Below are 23,849 nucleotides of genomic sequence, written 5' to 3' on the forward strand. Positions count from 1 at the left end.
GTAATGCTATAGTATCAATGGCGCTACTATTTATTTACTTCCTATTACACCCATATTACAGCACCCAACGCTGAATTTTACTCAATAATTTATTTTCGTATAACTCAGCAATGATGATAACAAAATAGGAGGAGGGGGCATTGATCTTACCTTTACGAATATACACTATTGAGGGAGAGAAAACAAATACTCAAAGATCACTGGCTTAACTAAGTAACCCTTTATAAAAATCCTAACAACTCTCACCAAAAGCATGGCTTAAAAAAACTAAATCAATTTAAATAATCAAGTTGGACGGTTAATTTTTTCACACCTATAGAGTTAAATATTGAATGAGCCTGTCTAATTATATAACGAGGATCAGAATTGCTCGTAACCTCAATCTTCAGACCCAATATGGGATTCACTGCAAAATGTCCAAAAATATTGTTCTTGAACGCTGATAACGCCTGGTAGTTGAGAAACTTTTGAGTATAAACCGGGTAACAGGTGATCTAACTCTTGGGGTTGACGCAGCATCAGAATTCCTTTAGATTCTTTAATCAATGAGAAGACACTGACAGCAATCAAAAGAGAAGTGAACATTGGACATATAGGGTCAGCAATCATCCAGCCAAAGAGTTGCATCAAAATGGTTGATACAATAACACCCACGCTTCCAAGAGCATCAGCAAGGATATGGAGTAACACCTCTTTCATAATAACTGAGTTGCTTCCTTTAAAATCATGTGAATGACCATGACTTTAGTGTCCATTATTTGAATTTAAATAGTCACTGGAGCTATTATATTAGTGAGCATGGCCATCTGAATGATTATAGGAGTGTCCATGTCTGAACTGATTCTTCTTTTCAAAACGAGTTATAAGAATAAAAATGTTGCCAATATTAATATCACCCAGCAGTGATGATTGTTCGTAAGAGCAGTAAAGATGGTTGTTCGTAATCAGATTTTTTGTCAACACTTGAACCACCCCCATGACTGTGCCCATGTCCATGACGGAAAACAAAAATACCAACTAGATTTACAAGGAAACCTAGAACACTGACTACAAACAGTCGTTCGTGTTTCACTTCCGGGGGCTCGAAAGCCCTTTCAACCGATTCCGAGCTGATCCTTTAGAACCTAGATTGAATATCAAGTCCTATCTAGATATTGAAAAATTTTACAGCAAAACTCATCACCAACAATATGACAGGGAGTGGAAAAAGGAAATTTGGAACTTGTTTAACTTAATAATACCTTAATAATCCTACAATGCAATGGTTTTTTTTAAATATATCCATGCACGTTGTGGTATATGACATGAACACCATTCAGGTTTGAACATACCTCTTACACTGTAATTGCTCATAATACTATATTCCAAAAGACAATCACTCGGAAAATTTGCATTTTCGCAGAATAAGTAATATCCATACCATAAATATGCTATAAATGGTAGCACAATCATAAATACCTCAAGTGGAATTTGAAGTGTAAAACTCCTGATTTCATGTGTTTCTTCAGTCAGATAAATCTTATTTAAGTTATAATACAATTTATAACCAATATTCAAAATACCATTCAATATGTTAGCTGCTGATAATGAAAACATAAGAGTGGCTATAAATGGCTTATTCTTTTTTAGATAATAAAGACCACAGAATGTGAGGAAACAGGAAAACGATTCACTGTATAATGAAATTTATAATATTTTAGTTTGTAAACATAAATAAATTGTCACAGCTCTTGTGTTGAATTTCTTGCCTGGAAATGCTAAATCAGTTAATTTATGGAGAATAACTGTTGTAATAATACGAGCACTTAAATTCACTATTAATCCAGCAAATTTGATATATGTAAAAAAGTTATAAATATTATTATAAAAGTTATAAAATTATATCCAAATAAAGAGAAATATAAAAGATATTTGTGAAAGATTCAAAATAAGAGGGATCAGAGGAAAAAAGACTAACTGATTCTCATAAACGTATCCATGTTTAGCAATACTTCTAAAATACTCTGCGTCCCGCCTGGTTTTGCTATTATGAAGCTGTGAAGTTCTGTTATTTTCACCTGGGGCTCTGAAAATATCAGCATTATGTGAAAGAAACGAGCATGGCAGCAATATCGACGTAAGAAAAAATCAGGTCCACACGTGCTATTAATTTAAAAATCACAATAACGTGTTTAAAGAATGTTTAAATTCAAGTAGATATGATAGCAACGGATAACGAAAATAATTTATTGTTTTTAAAATGATTGATTCTTTTTCAGATTAAAAAGAACAGTGAATATGAAAAAACACAATATATATAATGCGGTGAAGATTATTCTAAATAATAGCAACAATTAAAACAGCCACTAATCCAGTGGTGGATTACTTGTCATTAAAAATTAAATCAGTTAATTTTTTAGGTTAACTACAGTAATAACATGAACTTTCAAAGTCATTCTAAACCTAGCTTAAAAATATTCACATTAAAAATTTATCCAAAATTAAAAAAAACAACTATGAAGTATTGGCCAAAAGATTCAAAACAGTGGAAGCAAGACTATAAGCTAACTTATTTCGTAAATTATTCATATTTATCAATAATTAAGAGATATAAATATCTCTTTTAATTAAAAAGTGAACATTCTATCAATATTTCAGTGCCGACGATTCTAAAAACTCATTTTGAACCCCACCAGAGTTATTTATTTATGGCGATTTGTGGCAATGTAGTGTATCAAGTCCCTGATTTTAATTGGCTTAATGCATGTATTAGAAATCAATGTTCTAGTTTAGGACGCCCGTATGAAGACTTACGAAATTGTAGACCAATCAAATTGTTTTTCTCTTGAAAAATTGTTACCTTAACAATGAGAGCTAAGCTTTTAATTCAATATTATATTTTAGGCAAAATATAAGCCAATAAGAAAGGGATATTTATTTGAAAGAGAAATGGGCCATAGTCACAGCAACTGCTTTATAAATAAGATATTTAAACTACCTTAAACAGTTTTAAAAATATGATCTTTTCGCTTGCATTGCTTATATACACATTCACTGTTAGAATCTTTTAAAGCAAAGGGTTAAATTGGTGTCTTCTTCTTGTATGTTGGCTCTGTCACTGCAATCTATGTCACTACTGGCTCTGTCACTATTCACATGTACAACAGCCAGCTATCTTCGTGAAACCAGAAAATGACATGATTAAAAACTTAGAATGATAATTAAATTTTATTATATTATTGTAACATATTTTTACGATAAGCTTCGGAAGGGGTTATTCGTTTATGTTTGTTATTTGTACTATTTCCTTGGATATTTTGCAAAACTTTGCCGTAAATATGGGTACAGTTTTAAAATAATGTTTTAAATAGGATCAATTTCCATATTACCTGTATCTCTACTATTTGATAAATCTGTGAAAATGTGTTTTCTATTATGTCTAATTCTTTTATAGCCGATTGAGTGAAACTTACATAATTGAAAATTGATGTTGCTTCCTCGATCTTCACTAAATGATCAAAACGAAAAAAAATTCCGATAAAGCTGAAGCCAAATTTTTAAATTTTTTAAATGTTCAGAGCACTATTTTTTTTAATTCAGGTGCTAATAAAATGTTCCAAAATTTGTTGGTTTTTTGACTGATGTAAAATTTAAAGGCTGACCAAGGAATGATTCATACTTCACTTGCAAACATGCTAGCTGCTTTATCTTTTCCAGAATTTGGAAAGTTACTAGATGTTATCATTGAATGAAAATGAGTTGCAATATTGTGTATTAACAAAGTCAGCTTAAATTTCAAACAATGGTTGGCATATAAGGTAACAAAATATACATATTTTAAATTGTAGAGTCCATTAAATGTGACTTCATTTTTATTATTTTTTCACTATTATTTTGTCTTTTATTTATTATTTCATTTGGGGTTTATGTTATTTGTTTGAATGACAAACATATTGAATATAAATTAATGCTAAAACGAACCACGGTATTGCTCTAAAAATTAACAAGAAGAATGAAATAAATTGTTAGTTCAAAAATGACAAAATTGGAAGTGGGAGTCTATATTCAATTCAATTCAATTCAAACTTTTTATTTCATCCGAATACGAAGAGTAAAAAAGAAATAAATAAAAATAATAACCGCTAATCAACAGGCCATAAAATTATTTTAAACTATATAACAACAAATACGCAAAGGCCTTCAATCAAAATTACCACACAAATTAACACTTCATTCAATAGATAGTTAATTAACACTTCACAAATTAACGCTTCATTCAAAAATTAAATAAAATAAATTAAGCTTCGTGCGCAGCTCTATATAAATTATGAGAAAAAACATTTAATTTGGATAAAAATTCTTTTGCTTTTTCTCCAAAACATCAACAGGGTTTTTTATTTTATATGGATTAATTAAAAAAGTATTTGATTCAGATTTAGAAAAGCGGCAAAGGAACTTAGCAAAATAAAAAAATGTGGTTTTTACATGCGCAATATTACTAATTCTAAAAAACGGGAGAAGCGATAAAAAAAACTAAAATTTGAGGCAAAGCGACTGTATTATATACCCGAGCCAGTGATTTCCGAGAAAGAAGATCGCGAAGACAAATTACTGCCCAGAAACTAGATGCTATTCTACTTTTAACTGCTTTAGAAATAGAAGCACGGCATAGAGCTAAAGTTGGTCCATAAGGCACGCCAAGATATAAAAAAGATTCCAAAGGTTTTAAAATACTATCATAAATACGGACAGAAATTTCTGAATTAACGAGATCATTAGCCTTAGGACCAAGAATAAAAAACTGACACTTTTCAGGGCGAAAACGAAGTCCATGCTCACTAAAAACCTTTGCTAAAAAATCTACATTTTGTTGAAATGACTGAAGCGATCGACTCAAAAGGAGTAAATCATCTGCGTAATCAATCCACGACAGAACATAACCTTTACCATAAATAAAAGTCAACTGAATTTGATCAAATAGCCCCGAAACAGTAATATTGAAAATCAAAGGAGAAATAATGCTTCCTTGTCTCAGCCCCCTACATAACTTAACATTATGATCACTAAACTGATTCTTCCACTTAGTACGAATACGAGAGGAGCCATACCACTTTTTTAAAACCAAAACTACTGGTAGTGGGACATTATTCTTCAGAAGCGCAGTCATAGCCCAAGAATGGATAATTGAATCATACGCCGCCGCAAAATCTAACACAAGTGTATAAACTCTATCCCATTGCTTACAAAAGGATATTATTCTTGAAAGGAGGGTATGAGCAACATCCATGCTTAGACCCTTACGGAACTTCTAGCTTCTAGTGTTTGTAACCACGTAGAAAAGACTGAAGACCCATGAAGTCATATATAACAAAAATGAGAAGTAAAATATTGCTATTATTTATGTAAAAGTAGACAAGAAATACAGTTTGTTGGAATGTGTCTTATATAACACATGTAACACATATATAACAAATATATCTCATATATTAAGTTAAATAAAAAGCAAAGTGACTGATTAACTGTACTAGAGCTTCTCTGTGTATTCCCCAAACTGTTCGCGGGGTATTTTGTCGTCGATTTTCGTATTGTGCATTCTTTGCATTCTTGAATGAACGTTTTTACCTTTTTATACATTTTTAGAAAATAGAACTCTCCCCAAGAGCATGGCTTAAAAACAACTAAATAAATTTAAATAATCAAGTTGGACAGTTAATTTTTTCACACCTATAGAGTTAAATATTGAATGAGCCTGTCTAATTATATAACGAGGATCAGAATTGCTCGTAACCTCAATCTTCAGAGACCCAATATGCACTTCACTGCAAAATGTCCAAAAATATTGTTCTTGAACGCTGATAACGCCTGGTAGTTGAGAAACTTTTGAGTATGCACCGGGTAACAGGTGGTCTAACTCTCGGGGTTGACGCTGCATCAGAATTCCTATAGATTCTTTAATCAATGAGAAGACACTGACAGCAATCAAAAGAGAAGTGAACATTGAACATATAGGGTCAGCAATCATCCAGCCAAAAAGTTGCATCAAAATGGCTGAGACAATAACACCCACGCTTCCAAGAGCATCAGCAAGGATGTGGAGGAACACCCCTTTCATAATAACTGAGTTGCTTCCTTTCAAATCATGTGAATGACCATGACTTGAGTGTCCATGATTTGAATGTAAATAGTTACGGAGCTATTATGTGAGTGACCATGGCCATCTGAATGATTATGGGAATGTCCATATCTGTACTGATTCTTCTTCTCAAAACCAGTTATAAGAATGAAAATGTTGTCAATATTAATATCATCAAGTAGTGATGATTGTTCGTAATTGTTCGTAAGAGCATTAAAGATGGTTGTTTGTAATCATATTTTTTTGTCCAAACTTGAACCTCCCCCATTACTGGCCCCCGTTTCATGACGGAAGACAAAAAGACCAACTAGGTTTACAATGAAATATAAAACACTGACTACAAACAGTCGTTCGTGTTTCACTTCGGAGGCTCGAAAGCCCTTTAAACCGATTCCGATCTGATATGTTCAAACCCAGATTGAATATCAAGTCCTGTATAGATGTTGTAAAATTTTAAAGCAAAACTCATCAACCACAATATGACAGGGAGTAGAAAAAGGAAATTTGGAACTTGTTTAACTTAATAATACCTTAATAATCCTACAATGCAATGTTTTTTTTTAATATATCCATGCAAGTTGGGTATATGACATGAACACCATTCAGGTTTGAACATACCTCTTACATTGTAATTGCTCATAATACTATATTCCAAAAGACAATCACTAGGAAGATTTGCATTTTCACAGAATAAGTAATATCCATACCATAAATATGCTATAAATGGTAGCACAATCAGACATAGCTCAAGTGGAATTTGAAGTATACAACTCCTAATTTCATATGATTCTTCAATCCGATAAATCTTATTCAAGTGATAATGCAATATATAACCAATATTCAAAATGCCATTCAATATGTTAGCTGCTGCTGCTGATAATGAAAACTTAAGAGTGGTTATACGTGGCTTAGTCTTTTTTAGATAATAAATACCACAGACTTCGAGGAAACAGGGAAACGATTCACTGTATAATGAAATTTATAATATTTTAGTTTGTAAACATAAATAAATTGTCACAGCTTTTGTTGTGAATTTCTTGTCTTGAAATGCTAAATCAGTTAATTTATGGAGGATAACTGTTGTAGTAACACGAGCACTTATATATGTCAAAAAGCTATAAAAGCTATTATAAAAGTTATAAAAGTTATATCCAAATAAAGAGAAATATGAACGATATTTGTGAAAGATTCAAAACAAGAGGAATCAGAGGAAAAAAGACTAACTGATTCTCATAAACGTATCCATGTTTAGCAATACTTCTAAAATACTCTGCATCCCGCCTGGTTTTGCTATTATGAAGCTGTGAAGTTTTGTTATTTTCACCTGGGGCTCTGAAATCATCAGGATTATGTGAAAGAAATGAGCATGGCAGCAATATCGACGTAAGAACAAAAATAAGGTCCACACCTGCCATTAATTTAAAATTCACAATAAAGTGTTTAAAGTAGAGTAGAGCAGAGTAGAATATTTTTATTTATAACACGTACATAAATAAATGTCACAAAACAGCGTACATGCCTGGTGGCATACTTTAGCGCTGAAAATATTGCCAACGAAAATACACAGTCATTTTCTAGCTAAATTTTACAACAACGAAAAAGAAAACCCTACTGAACAAAATGCTTAGCATGTCATAAGATATTTCTTCACCAATCTTAGAAAATGTCGCTTGTTGCTTCATTTTCGAACTGATGCTGGAATTGAATTCCAGATTTTTGGGCCAGTGTGACGAATGCTGAATCCCACTCTCGATGTCGGGCGAATTTCGCACGAAAAGTCTGAACGATACGTAGTAGGATAATTATGAAATTGAGAATTAGTTGGAAAAATGCCGGAGAAATTTACAGGTAAATTACTATATTGATAATCGTGACAAATACTAGAGATAGAAATTAAATGAAGTTGGTCCAAAGAGAAAATTCCTGGAGTGCCATATAGGTGTCTAACTGAAGTTCCGCAATCAACATTAAAAAGAATCCTCATTGCTTTATTTTGAAGTATTTGGAGAGATTTGAAAACAGACGAAAAGGTAGATGCCCAAACCAAAATGCAATAGAGATACGGTGGGTGGACGAAAGAATAATAAATAGATTTTAGAATAGCTTTAGGAAAGAAATGACGACGACGAGTTAGCATGCCAATATTTCGGGAAATTTTTAACGACAGTGTTTTTACATATTTATGAAACAACAAATTTTCATCTAAAATAATCCCAAGATATTTGAACTGATCTACCGTCTTAATTCAAGACCATTCAAGAAAAGAGAGAAGGTATCTGACACTACTGATCCAGTTCGCGAAAATAACATATATTGGCATTTAGAGCTAGTAAATTTCATTAGTAAAGCTAGAAATAAGCTTACTAATTTCACTAGTAAAGCTTCATTAAGAGCTAGTAAATTCCTTGAATACCGATCAGATACAGTTAGTAAAGTACTTTCGAGGTTTGGAAAAGAACTGATAGGTCCCGGTGAGAAGCAAAAATTACTACATCATCAGCAAACATTATAATTTTACAAAGAAGCAAAACTTCTGGCAAATCATTTATAAAAAGAATAAATAGAATAGGCCCAAGGACAGAGCCCTGAGGCACTCCGTAATTAATTGGAAAAGTATCGGAACGGAGATCACGAGATTTATCAACACAATCTAGTCGTCTCCCAGAAAGGCAAGATGAAAAAAATTTAACAGCTTGTGTTGAAAACCCAGAAGACTTTAGTTTAAAAAGAAGTAGCGAATGATTTACGGTGTCAAACGCCTTTGCGACATAAAGAAAAATCGTCAGAGCGTGTTGACCTTTATATATTGAATCCTTAATATTTAGTAAAAGCTCATGAATTTCACGTTTAGTTGACTTTTCTTTTATAAAACCATATTGAGACGTGTGTAAAATCTTACTGTCAAATAAATATTTTTGTAATTGACTTTTTGCAAGTTTTCCAAGATTTTACTGAAAACCGAAAGTAGAGAAATGCCTCTATAATCTGAAGGGTCAGTTGAACTGCCAGCTCTAGGTAATGCTATTTTTAAAAGCTCAGCTATAACATTTGCTTTTTTTAAAAGCTCAGGAAAAACCCCATGCATAAGTGATAGATTAAAAATATGTGCCAACAAAGGTGAAATGCTTGACGCTATTTGCTTTACGGTTCTAGCCGAAAATCCAAATTCGTCCTTAGAAAAACTCCGTTTATGCTTCAGAATAACTTTTTTAATGTCATGAGGCTTAATCTCAGAAAAAGAAAACGAATTTTCTGCATGTTGCTCATTAACTGGAACAGAAGGGGAATTCAGTTGCATATTCATAGTCAAAGCAAGTCTAGAACCAATATTACTAAAATAATCTCCAAAAGCATTTAAAATTTCATTGGGCTTTGTAACATTTTCGCCATTTAAAACAAGGCAATTAACACTAGTATTCTTACGACTATGAGGACGCATCTTTTCATTTATCAATTGCCATGTTTTTCTAATATCCTATTTATACTTAAAAATTTTATATTTATAATGTTTTCTCTTCTATTTTCTTATAATTTATTTTTGATTTTTCATATTAACTCTTAATTCTTCAAACGACTCAGGTGTCTGTAAATTTAAATAATTCTTAAATTTTCTATTTTTATTTTTTAACGATGTCAAAATATCTTCAGTAATCCATGGGTCAAATTTCTGCGCAAACTTTCCATGCGAAACTCGTGTTGAAGAAGCCCGATCCCGCAGTCGCATCATTTGATCAATAAAATCTGAAAACACATTATTTGCGTCATCTGAGCCATAAACCGAACTCCAATCATGGTCACCAATTAACTGACGTAGAACTTTACAATCAATCCATGTATATCGTTCTAAACGATATACATTTTATAATAAAGAATGTTCTAAATTCAAGTAGATATGATAGCAATGGATAACGAAAATACTTTATTGTTTTTAAAATGATTGATTCTTTTTCAGATTAAAAAGAACAGTGAATATGAAAAAACACAATATATATAATGCGGTGAAGATTATTCTAGATAATAGAAACAATTGAAACAGCCAATAATCCAATGGTGGATTACTTGTCATTAAACATTAAATCAGTTCATTTTCTAGGTTAAATACAGTAATAACATGAACGTTCAAAGTCATTCTAAACCTAGCTTAAAAATATTCACATTAAAAATTGATCCAAAATTAAAAAAAAACTATGAAATTATGGCCAAAAGATTCAGAACAGTGGAAGCAAGAAAATAGGCTAACTGATTTCGTAAATTATTCATATTTATCAATAATAAAGAGATATAAATATATCTTAATTAAAAAGTGAACATTCTATCGATACTTCAGTGGCAACGATTCTAAAGACTCGTTTTGAACCCCACCAGAGTTCCGAGAAATAATTTCATATAGTCATAGGAAAATAATTCGCTTTTAGTTTTTTGTCGATTACAACATCCAATTTGTTATCACTTTTCAACTTCAACTATAGAAACGAAATCTGAAAATGGACTAACAGCATAATATTTGAGCACGTACAAGAATCGTAGCACTTGGGCTGTGGCTCATTGTGACGTGACTGCTATAAGTTTAAAAGGGTTTGAAAAAAATGAAAAAAATTATGCATTTTTAGCAGCGTGATCATGACTATTTTTTTGAGTAAAGTGTAAATCATGTTTTAGCCTTGAGAACGTATGGGGGTTGTCAGCCTTACACATCTTAATTTTCGCTGGTTTTGAGTTTGACTCGGTCGTTTATTGTAATTTCTTTTCGTTCTGAGTTTCATTTATTTATTTATGGTGATTTGTGGCAATTTAATGTATTTAATGTAATGGCAATTTTGGTATAATTAAGATATTTTAACTACCTTAAACAGTTTTAAAAATATGATCTTTTCGCTTGCATTGCTTATATACACATTCACTGTTAGGATCTTTGAAAGTAAAGGGTTAAATTGATGTCTTCTCCTTGTATGTTGGCTCTGTCACTGCAATCTCTGTCACTACTGGCTCTGTCACTATTCACATGTACAACAGCCAGCTATCTTCGTGAAACCAGAAAATGACTGTATTAAAAACTTAGAATGATAAATGAACTTTATTATATTATTGCAACATAATTTTACGATAAGCTTCGGAAGGGGCTATTCGTTTATGTTTGTTATTTGTACTATTACCTTGGATATTTTGCAAAACTTTGTCCGTAAATATGGGTACAGTTTTAAAATAATGTTTTAAATAGGATCAATATCCATGTTACCTGTATCTCTATTATTTAATAAATCTGTGAAAATATGTTTTCTATTATTTCTAATACTTTTATAGCCGCTAAAGCTGAAGGAAAATTTACAAATTTTTTTAACGTTCAGAGCACTATTTTTTTTAAATTCCAGTGCTAATAAAATGTTCCAAAATTTGTTGGTTTTTTGACTGATGTAAAATTTAAAGGCTGACCAAGGAATGATTCATACTTCACTTGCCAAAATGCTAGCTGCTTTATCTTTTCCAGAATTTGGAAAGTTACTAAATGTTATCATTGAATGAAAATGAGTGATAATATTGTGTATTAACAAAGTCAGCTTAAATTTCAAACAAGAATTTGCATGTAAGGTAATAAAATATACATATTTGAAATTGTAGAGTCCAGGAAATGTGACTTCATTTTTATTGATTTTTCATGCTTATTTTGTCTTTTATTTATTATTTCATTTGGGGTTTATGTTGTTTGTTTGAATGACAAACATATTGAATATAAATTAATGCTAAAACGAACCACGGTATTGCTCTAAAAATTAACAAGAAGAACGAAATAAATTGTTAGTTCAAAAATGACAAAATTGGAAGTGGGAGTGTATATTGCCAGCTTCTAGTGTTTGTAACCACGTAGAAAAAACTAAAGACCTATAAAGTCATATATAACTAAAATGAGAAGTAATATTTTGCTATTATTTATGGAAAAGTAGGCAAGAAATATAGTTTCTTGGAATGTTTCTTATATAACACATGTAACACATATATAACAAATATATCTCATATATTAATTTAAATAAAAAACAGAGTGACTGATTAACTGTACTAGAGCTTCTCTGTGTATTCGGTAAACTGTGCGTGGGGTATTTTTATCGTCGAATTTTGTATTTTGCATTCTTTGCATTCTTGAATGAACGTTTTTACCTTTTCATAAATTTTTAGAAAATAGAAATTTATCTTTAATATAACAATCATTTTGTATGGTTGCTCTTTCATCGTAGTTTATTTGTCTATAAATCTGTATATAACTCTCAATATCTGTAGAGGTTGGTTATAAAAACTGTCATGGACTTAGCTCTTTAATATGAATAGAATACACAGTAAAATTCCATAATGTATTTGCTTTATTAAGGGATATTTCTTAAATTGATGATTTGGCATTTTAAAAAATTAGAAGAAAATAAATCGTAAATTGGATAGACATCCCACGGAGAAAGCCAACAAACAACTACTCCTCTTGCAAGTACACTCTTACTCTCAAAAAGTACACTACAGAGTACTGAAGAAACGATAAGTATTAAGAGCTTACTTAGGGGTATATCGGCAGAACGACTGGATTGTGCAAGTCGCATTAATGCAGTAATAAACTGATATTCTGGGTAGTTTACGGTCTTATAAATAAGATATGTACATTACCAAAGCTATCCACTTACATTACTTAATTAAATATTACGGTTAAATATAAATGTCATCTATAAAGCTCTATAATATGAGGAGAATTTACGTTTTTTTTTATATTTTTTTAAACAATAAAAAACTTTAGCATAAACACCAAGGCGTTGAGGAGGGGACAGCCCCTTCCATATACGGAATAATTTCTGTTCGTTTTAAGTTTTAACGTCGTTCCTTACTTTCAGTTAAAAAAACTTGTTTTTTTTTATTTAATAATAGTAAGAAACGATCCTCAGTGTTGCACTATACCCCAGATAGTTAACTTTTCAAAAGATTCTTGTATTATCTTAAGTTTTTGTTACTAGGTGCCTTGGGTTGGTCTTTACTAGGTTTGTATTTTCATCCTCAAATTTGGATCTGACCATATTTTTTATACGCCCCCAATTGGTAAAGTAAAATTTGCCTAAGAAAATATATCATCCTCTTGTTCTCTTTGTTTCATATATAGACTTAATTGTTTTGCGTCACGAAAAAAATCCGATCTTATTCAAGCTATTTTTTGAATACTACCTCCTTCATACTTCCATATAGACGATATTTAATTGGCATTGTAAAGACTCTGTCCCAAATGATGAAGTCTAACTCGTTTACAGAAACACATAAGGCAATGATTTGCAGATTGATCGAGCTCAAACCATTTTGTAAGCAAGCGAAACAGATGAAAACAGAAGGAATACAACTACTTACTAATTTTCAGGATGTATTCAAAGAGGGTTACTCTTAGAAAAAACCCAGATTTTAATAAACATAATTTAAACTCAAGTTAAGCTTTTGAACTCTTGAAGTTGCACTCAGTAATGTTATAGTATAAATGGCGCTACTATTTATTTATTTCTTATTACACCCATATTACAACACCCAAAACTGAATTCTATTCAATAAATTATTTTCTTTTAGCTCAGCAGTGATGATAATAAAATAGGAGGAGGGGCATTGATCTTACCTTTAAGAATATACATTATTGAGGGAGAGGAAACATATACTCAAAGATCACTGGCTTAACTAAGTAACACTTTATATAAATCCTAACAACTCTCCCCAAAAACATGGCTTAAAAACAACTAAATCAATTTAAATAATCAAGTTGGACAGTTAATTTTTTCACACATATAGAGTTAAATATTGAATGAGCCTGTCTAATTGTATAACGAGGATCAGAATTGCTCGTAACCTCAATCTTCAGAGACCCAATATGCACTTCACTGCATAATGTTCAAAAATGTTGTTCTTGAACACTGATAACGCCTGGTAGTTGAGAAAGTTTTGAGTATAGACCGGGTAACAGGTGATCTAACTCTTGGGGTTGACGCAGCATCAAAATTCCTTTAGATTCTTTAATCAATGAGAAGACACTGACAGCAATCAAAAGAGCAATGAACATTGAACAAATAGGGTCAGCAATTATCCAGCCAAAGAGTTGCATCAAAATGGTTGATACAATAACACCCACGCTTCCAAGAGCATCAGCAAGGATGTGAAGTAACACCTCTTTCATAATAACTGAGTTGCTTCCTTTCAAATCATGTGAATGACCATGACTTTAGTGTCCATTATTTGAATGTAAATAGTCACTGGAGCTATTATGTGAGTGAGCATGGCCATCTGAATGATTATAGGAATGTCCATGTCCGTACTGATTCTTTTTATCAAAACGAGTTATAAGAATGAAAATGTTGCCAATATTAATATCACCCAGCAGTGATGATTGTTCGTAATTGTTCGTAAGAGCAGTAAACATGGTTGTTTGTAATCAGATTTTTTGTCAACACTTGAACCACCCCATGACTCGCCCCCTGTCCATAATAGAAAACAAAATACCAACTAGATCTACAAGGAAACCTAAAACACTGACTACAAACAGTCGTTCGTGTTTCACTTCCGGGGGCTCGACAGCCCTTTCAACCGATTCCGAGCTGATCCTTTCGAACCAAGATTGAATATCAAGTCCCTTCTAGATATTGAAAAATGTAACGGCAAAACTCATCACTAACAATATGACAGGGAGTGGAAGAAGGAAATTTGGAACTTGTTTAACTTGATAATACCTTAAAAATCCTACAATCCAATGGTTTTTTTTTAATATATCCATGCAAGTTGGGTATATGACATGAGACACCATTCAGGTTTAAACATACCTCTTAACCTCTTACATTGTAATTCCTCATAATACTATATTCCAAAAGACAATCACTAGGAAGATTTGCATTTTCACAGAATAAGTAATATCCATACCATAAATATGCTATAAATGGTAGCACAATCAGACATACCTCAAGTGGAATTTGAAGTATACAACTCCTAATTTCATGTGATTCTTCAATCCGATAAATCTTATTTAAGTGATAATGCAATATATAACCAATATTCAGAATGCCATTCGATATGGTAGCTGCTGATAATGAAAACATAAGAGTGGTTTTAAATGACTTATTCTTTTTTAGATAATAAAGACCACAGAATTTGAGGAAACAGGAAAACGATTCACTGTATAATGAAATTTAGAATATTTTAGCTTGTAAACATTAATAAAATATCACAGCTTGTGTGGTGAATTTCTTGTCTGGAAATGCTAAATCAGTTAATTTATGGAGGATAACTGTTGTAATAATACGAGCACATAAGTTCACTATTAATCCAGCAAATTTGATATATGTTAAAAAGTTATAAAAGTTATTATAAAAGCTATAAAAGTTATCCAAATAAAGAAAAATATAAAAAATATTTGTGAAAGACTCAAAACAAGAGGAATCAGAGGAAAAAAGACTAACTGATTCTCATAAACGTATCCATGTTTAGCAATACTTCTAAAATACTCTGCATCCCGCCTGGTTTTGCTATTATGAAGCTGTGAAGTTTTGTTATTTTCACCTGGGGCTCTGAAAATATCAGGATTATGTGAAAGAAACGAGCATGGCAGCAATATCGACGTAAGAACAAAAATAAGGTCCACACGTGCTATTAATTTAAAATTCACAATAAAGTGTTTAAAGAATGTTCTAAATTCAAGTAGATATGATAGCAACGGATAACGAAAATAATTTATTGTTTTTAAAATGATTGATTCTTTTTCAGATTAAAAAGAACAGTGAATATGAAAAAACAAAATATATATAATGCGGTGAAGATTATTCTAAATAATAGCAATAATTAAAACAACCACTAATCCAGTTGTGGATTAATTGTCTTAAACATTAAATCAGTTAATTTTTTAGGTTAACTACAGTAATAACATGAACTTTCAAAGTCATTCTAAACCTAGCTTAAAAATATTTACATTAACTATTGATCAAAAATAAAAAAAAACAACTATGAAGTATTGGCCAAAAGATTCAAAACAGTGGAAGCAAGAAAATAGGCTAACTGATTTCGTAAATTATTCATATTTATCAATAATTAAGAGATATAAATATATCTTTTAATTAAAAAGTGAACATTCTATCGATACTTCAGTGGCAACGATTCTAAAGACTCGTTTTGAACCCCACCAGAGTTCCGAGAAATAATTTCATATAGTCATAGGAAAATAATTCGCTTTTAACTTTTTGTCGATTCCAACATCCAATTTGTTATCACTTTTCAACTTCAACTATAGAAACGAAATCTGAAAATGGACTGACAGCATAATATTTGAGCACGTACAAGAATCGTAGCACTTGGGCTGTGGCTCATTGTGACGTGACTGCTATAAGTTTAAAAGGGTTAGAAAAAAATGAAAAAAAATTTGCATTTTTAGCAGCTTGCCCATGACCTTTTTTTTAGTAAAGTATAAATCATGTTTTAGCCTTGAGAAGGAATGGGGGTTGTCAGCCTTACTCATCTTAATTTTCGCTGGTTTTGAGTTTGATTCGGTCATGCATTGTAATTTCTGTTCGTTTTTTGTTTCATTTATTTATTTATGGCTATTCTTTGCAATTTAATGTATAAATTCCCTGATTTTGGTTTGCTTAATTCATGTATTAGAAATAAATGTTCTAGTTTAGGACGCCCGTAGGAAGACTTACGAAATTGTAGACCAATCAAATTGTTTTTCTCTTGAAAAATTGTTACCTTAACAATGAGAGCTAAGCTTTTAATTCAAAATTATATTTTAGGCAAATATATAAGCCAATAAGAAAGGGATATTTATTTGAAAGAGAAATGGGTCATAGTCACAACAACTGCTTTATAAATAAGATATTTAAACTACCTTAAACAGTTTTAAAAATATGATCTTTTCCCTTGCATTGCTTATATACACATTCACTGTTAGGATCTTTGAAAGCAAAGGGTTAAATTGATGTCTTCTCCTTGTATGTTGGCTCTGTCACTGCAATCTATGTCACTACTGGCTCTGTCACTATTCACATGTACAACAGCCAGCTATCTTGTTGAAACCAGAAAATGACTTGATTTAAAACTTAGAATGATAAATGAACTTTATTATATTATTGCAACATAATTTTACGATAAGCTTCGGAAGGGACTATTCGTTTAGGTTTGTTACTTGTACTATTCCCTTGGATATTTTGCAAAACTTTGTCCATAAATATGGGTCCATTTTTTAAATAATGTTTTAAATAAGATCATTATCCATGTTACCTATATCTCTATTATTTGATAAATCTGTGAAAATGTGTTTTCTATTATGTCTAATTCTTTTATAGCCAATTGAGTGAAACTTACATAATTCAAAATTTATGTTGCTTCCTCGAACTTCTCTAAATGATCAGGACGAAAAAAAAACATTCAGCTTAAGCTGAAGGAAAATTTAAGTTTTTTTTAATGTTCAGAGCACTATTTTTTTTAATTCCAGGGCTAATAAAATGTTCCAAAATTTGTTGGTTTTTTGACTGATGTAAAATTTAAGGGCCGACCAAGGAATGATTCATACTTCACTTGCAAAAATGCTAGCTGCTTTATCTTTTCCAGAATTTGGAAAGTTACTAGATGGTGTCATTGAATGAAAATGAGTTGTAATATTGTGTATTAGCAAAGTCAGCTTAAATTTCAAACAAGAATTAGCATGTAAGGTAATAAAATATACGTATTTGAAATTGTAGAGTCCAGGAGATGTGACTTTATTTTTATTATTTTTCATGCTTATTTTGTCTTTTATTTATTATTTCATTTTGGGTTTATTTTATTTGTTGAAATGAAAAACAAATTGTATATAAATTAATGCTAAAATGAACCACGGTATTGCTCTAAAAATTAATTATTGCTCACCATCAGGTCATAGTGTTTTTGAAATGCTAACCCATTGGAAAGCATTCTAAGCAGAAGAATGAAATAAATTGTTAGTTCAAAAATGACAAAATTTGAAATGGATGTGTATTTTGCCAGCTTCTAGTGTTTGTAACCACGTAGAAAAAACTAAAGACCTATAAAGTCATATATAACAAAAATGAGAAGTAATATTTTGCTATTATTTATGTAAAAGTAGACAAGAAATACAGTTTGTTGGAATGTGTCTTATATAACACATGTAACACATATATAACAAATATATCTCATATATTAATTTAAATAAAAAGCAAAGTGATTGGTTAACTGTATTAGAGCTTTTCAGTGTATTCCCCAAGCTGTACGCGGGGTATTTTTGTCGTCGAGTTTCGTATTTTTCATTCTTTTCATTCTTGAATGAACGTTTTTACCTTTTAATACATTTTTAGAAAATAGAAATTTATCTTTAATATACCAATCATTTTGTATGGTGGCTCTTTCATCGTAGTTTATTTGGCTATAACTCTGTATATAACTCTCAATATCTGTAGACGTTGGTTTAAAAAACTGTCATGGACATAGCTCTTTAATTTGAATAGAATACACAGTAAAATTCCATAATGTATTTGCTTTATTAAGGGATATTAATTAAATTGATGATTTGGCATTTTAAAAAATTAGAAGAAAATAAATCGTTAATTGGATAGACATTCCACGGAGAAAGCCAACAAACAACTACTCCTTTTGCAAGTAAACTCTTCCTCTCAAAAAGTACACTACGGAGTACTGAAGAAACGATAAGTATTAAGAGCTTACTCTGGGGTATATCGGCAGAACGACTGGATTGTATAAGTCGCATTAATGCGGTGATAAACTGATATTCTGGGTAGTTTACGGTCTTATAAATAAGATATGTACATTACCAAAACTATCCACTTACATTACTTAATTACATATTACGGTTCAATATATAATGTCATCTATAAAGCTCTATAATATGAGGAGAATTTACGTTTTTTTTATTTTTTTTAAACATTAAAAAACTTTAGCGTAAAGAGCGAGGCGTTGAGGAGGGGACAGCCCCTTCCATGTACGGAAAAATTTCTGTTCGTTTTAAGTTTTAACGTAGTTCCTTACTTTCAGTTAAAAAAAACTTGTTTTTTCTATTTAATAATAGTAAGAGACGATCCTCAGTGTTGCACTATACCCCAGATAGTTAACTTTTCAAAAGATTCTTGTATTATTTTAAGTTTTAGTTACTATGTGCCTTGGTTTGATGTTTACTAGGTTTGTATTTTCATCCTCAAATTTGGATCTGACCATATTTTTTATACGCCCCAATTGGTAAAGTAAAATTTGCCTAAGAAAATATATCATCCTCTTGTTCTCTTTGTTTCATATATAGCCTTAATGGGATTGCGTCACGAAAAAACCGATTTTTGTCAAGCTAGATTTTGAATACTACCTCCTTCATACTTCCATATAGAAGCTAAGTCATATGCCTTGTAACGACTCTGCCCCAAATGATAAAGTCAAACTCGTTTACAGAAACACATAAGGCAATATTTTGCAGATTAATCTAGCTCAAACCATTTCGTAAGCAAGAGAAAAAGTTGAAAACAGAAGGGATACAACTACTTACGAATTTTCACGATTTGTTCAAAGAGGGTTACTCTTAGAATAAAACCCAGATTTTAATAAACATAATTTAAACTCAAGTTAAGCTTTTGAACTCTTGCAGTTGCACTCAGTAATGCTATAGTATCAATGGTGCTACTATTTATTTATTTCTTATTACACCCATATTACAGAACCCAAAACTGAATTTTATTCAATAAATTATTTTCTTTTAACTCAGCAGTGATGATACCCGGCAAAGCTTCTTTTACCTGGTTATGATTAACAACAATAAGCCTCGGACCAAACAGCCATTTCGACGACGACCTGCAGCACGACCACCGACCATCCAAACGGACCTGTTCACGGTAGCCCACTGCAATGTACAAGGTCTCAGATCTAAGTTTGACCAGTTCCTACATTTAGTGAACTCGGTCAAGCCATCTATCATGTGCATCACTGAGACCAATCTAAACCAAGAAATTCAGAGCAGTGAGGTCGCCATACAGGGATACACGCTCCTCAGGCGGGATCAAGAGCGCACTGACGGCGCTAAATACGGAGGAGGAGGTGTCGCTGTTTATATGCAGAGCCATATACCTTATTCATGCCTGAACATACCAGATTCAGCAGGCGAAGAAGCTCTGTGGGTCAGGGTGACCATCCCAAATAAATCTGTGATTGTCGGTACCGTGTATAACCCTCTAACTTACCAGATTACCAGCTACCTTGAAACCTCCCTTGAATATATTCGGGGCAAGTACGCTAAGTCTGCCATTATCCTTCATGGAGACTTCAACGTCCATCATAGCGTGTGGCTTGACAGCAAAAATACTGATAGGGAAGGGTTGGACTTGTATGATCTATCTCTCTCTTACAGGCTGGAACAACTTGTCGATTTCGACACGTATCACGGCCCAAACGGATCATCTCGTCTTGACCTATTCCTTACAGATCACCCTGACTCCTGTAAGGTTGACGCTCTTGCTTTCACCAGTGACCACGTTGCCGTCGTTGCACATGGAAACGTACGTATTTCGCCTCCAGTAAAGCATGAACGAACAATCTGGATATACAAAAGAGGTGATTGGGACGGTTTGAGAAACACTCTTTTTTCTCAGCAGTGGAGAGCCTTCCTCCTGGAAGGCCAGGAGAAAGCTGCAGATAAGTACCAGCGGGCCATAGTTGACTCTGTCGAAAAGCATATCCCTTCAAAGCGGACCCAGGTGTCCAGTAAGGACAAACCTTGGTTTAACGCCCAGTGTAAGAAGACAATCCGAGCAAAGCAAAAGGCACACAAGCGATGGCTACTTTCGAAGAGTGAAGAGGACAGAATTGCATTCATAAATGCGCGCAAAGATGCAGTTCGAGCGATTCGGCAGTCCCGGGATCAGTATAAGGAGAAATTCGCCAACCAAGCTTCAACTTGCTTTGGCAAAGAGTTGGTGGAAAATTGTCAAGGAAGCTTAACCGTCGTCCAAAGGGACCGCAATTCCTTCTCTCCAGAGTAACGGGGCAGTGGTACAAGATCCACAGGCAAAGGCTGAAGCTCTTGCTAAGGCTTTTGCCGAATTCTCGAATCTAGACGATGACGGTAGAGAAGTGCATAAATTCTCCGACTGAACCGACACTGTCCTGGACCGCGTAAATTTTTCTGCTCCCAAGATCTTTCGCATTCTGCAACATCTGGATGTGACCAAAGCCACGGGTCCTGACAACATACCAAATGTTGTCCTCAAGTCCTGCAGTGCCGAACTAGCTGGACCCTTGTCATTGCTTTTCCGGCTGTGCTTTTGCTCCGGAACCTTTCCACGAACATGGAAGTCCGCCCATGTTATACCTACTCTAAAGCCATAAGGCGATCCAACGAGCGTGGTCTCCTACAGGCCTATTAGCCTTCTCTCCTGTGTTGGCAAAGTCTACGAGAGCGTCTCCAATAAAACACTTCATCAGTATCTGGAATCAAATGACCTTGTAGGCGGTCGCCAAAATGGATTCCGCCGGAAACGCTCAACATTAGACTGCCTAGTGGCCCAGTATCAGGAGTGGATAGAACTACTTGCAATGGGATACGACATCAGGCTACTATCCTTTGACATTGCGAAAGCTTTTGACAGAGTATGGCACCGTGGCCTGCTAAAGAAACTCTATGTGAATGGTGTTCGTGGATGTCTGTTAAAAGTGATTGAGAGCTTTCTTTCCGATCGTTCACTGTGGGTTGTTCTTGACGGGTTTATTTCCCGCAAATATCCAGTGAAAGCAGGGGTACCCCAGGGCAGTGTCTTGGGACCTACGCTCTTCCTTATCTACATAAATGACATGGGAGACAACCTCGCAAACCCTCTACATCACTTTGCCGACGATACCACGACACACTCAGCCGTCCCTAAACACGAAGACTCAACACAAGCCTCCCTTTCCTTACAGATGGATCTTTTGAAAATTGAAAAGTGGTCTGATGCATGGATGATCAACTTCAATGCATCGAAAACAAAGGAGCTTCTAATTACCCGATCAAAGATGCCACGTGAACACCCCAGTTTCATCTTAAAAAATGAAGCTATAAAGAGAGTCGACGAGCTTCGTCTACTGGGGATTCATTTCTCCACTGATCTCTCTTGGAACAACTACCTTGTTCGGGTGAGAACCTCCTGCGCAAGAAAGCTGGGAGCTACTCTTCGCTGCAAAAACCTTCTTCTATCAAGCTCGATCATCCCACTCTACAAGTCTTGCATCAGACCCATAGCTGGATATGGATGCCCGCTATTTGCTGGTGCTCCAAAAACGCTGTCGGCACCACTTCAGAAGATCCAGAATAGGGCAAATAGGGCGGGCTGCACCTCTACACAAAGATTGCTCCAGCCTCTAAATGAAAGGTTTGATGTAGCGTCGATGGCTGTTTCCTACAAATACATGAATTCGCCTCCCTCAGACGAGCTCTCTCGAATTGTGCCCCCCTTTCTCCAGCCGACAAGGCAGACACGAAGGCACACAACTCGGTCCAATTATCTAAAGGAGGATACGCCGAAAACCGAGTACTTGAGGAACAGTTTCATCCGGCGTTGTACTTCTATCTGGAACGATCTTCCTGGGGATATTATCCCTGCAAATCCCACTGTTGACACCTTCAAAAGAAGGTTCAATAGACATTTAAAACCTCGAGGCCATTGAAAGAGGTAAATTAATAGCGGCATATCAGATACTTTGAAGTACCTGGTGCCGTGAATATTGGAATAAAAAAAAATGATAACAAAATAGGAGGGAACATTGATCTTACCTTTACGAATATACACTATTGAGAAAGAGGAAACATATCCTCAAAGATCACTGGCTTAACTAAATAGCCCTTTATACAAATCCTAATAACTCTCCCCAAGAACATGGCTTAAAAACAACTAAATAAATTTAAATAATCAAGTTGGACAGTTAATTTTTTCCCACATATAGAGTTAAATATTGAATGAACCTGTTTAATTGTATAACAAGGATCAGAATTGCTCGTAACCTCAATTTTCAGAGACCAAATATACCCTTTAATGCATAATGTTCAAAAATGTTGTTCTTGAACGCTGATAATGCCTGGTAGTTGAGAAAGCTTTGAGTATGAACCGGGTAACAGGTGATCTAACTCTTGGGGTTGACGCTGCATCAGAATTCCTTTAGATTCTTTAATCAATGAGAAGACACTGACAGCAATCAAAAGAGAAGTGGAACATTGAACATATAGGGTCAGCAATCATCCAGCCAAAGAGTTGCATCAAAATGGTTGAGGCAATAACACCCACGCTTCCAAGAGCATCAGCAAGGATGTGGAGTAACACCCCTTTCATAATAACTGAGTTGCTTCCTTTAAAATCATGTGAATGACCATGACTTTAGTGTCCATTATTTGAATGTAAATAGTCACGGAGCTATTATATTAGTGAGCATGGCCATCTGAATGATTATAGGAATGTCCATATCCGTACTGATGTTTTTTTTCAAAACGAGTTATAGGAATAAAAATGTTGCCAATATTAATATCATCCAGCAGTGATGATTGTTCGTAAGAGCAATAAAGATGGTTGTTCGTAATCAGATTTTTTGTCCAAACTTGAACCACCCCCATGACTGTGCCCCTGTCCATAATAGAAAACAAAATACCAACTAGATTTACAAGGAAACCTAGAACACTGACTACAACTAGTCGTTCGTGTTTCACTTCCGGAGGCTCGAAAGCCCTTTCAACCGCTTCCAAGCT

General features: G+C 33.5%; 7 pseudogenes; all 7 read right to left on the minus strand.

The window, feature by feature from the left end:
- Nucleotides 1-272: 272 nt before the first annotated feature.
- Nucleotides 273-1,111, minus strand: LOC148943019 (zinc transporter 7 pseudogene; annotated as a pseudogene).
- A 2-nt stretch (nucleotides 1,112-1,113) lies between these two features.
- On the minus strand, nucleotides 1,114-2,170 carry LOC148943020 (GPI alpha-1,6-mannosyltransferase 2-like; annotated as a pseudogene).
- A 3,462-nt stretch (nucleotides 2,171-5,632) lies between these two features.
- On the minus strand, nucleotides 5,633-6,506 carry LOC148943021 (zinc transporter 7-like; annotated as a pseudogene).
- A 2-nt stretch (nucleotides 6,507-6,508) lies between these two features.
- On the minus strand, nucleotides 6,509-7,536 carry LOC148943022 (GPI alpha-1,6-mannosyltransferase 2-like; annotated as a pseudogene).
- Nucleotides 7,537-13,856: 6,320 nt separating this feature from the next.
- Nucleotides 13,857-14,705, minus strand: LOC148943023 (zinc transporter 7 pseudogene; annotated as a pseudogene).
- A 2-nt stretch (nucleotides 14,706-14,707) lies between these two features.
- Nucleotides 14,708-17,327, minus strand: LOC148943024 (GPI alpha-1,6-mannosyltransferase 2-like; annotated as a pseudogene).
- Nucleotides 17,328-17,654: 327 nt separating this feature from the next.
- On the minus strand, nucleotides 17,655-23,849 carry LOC148943025 (zinc transporter 7-like; annotated as a pseudogene).

Source organism: Artemia sp. Qi Xiang Cuo, chromosome 16 (genome assembly GCF_049724085.1).
Source record: "Artemia sp. Qi Xiang Cuo chromosome 16, ASM4972408v1, whole genome shotgun sequence".
NCBI classification, from domain to species: Eukaryota; Metazoa; Arthropoda; class Branchiopoda; order Anostraca; family Artemiidae; genus Artemia; species Artemia sp. Qi Xiang Cuo.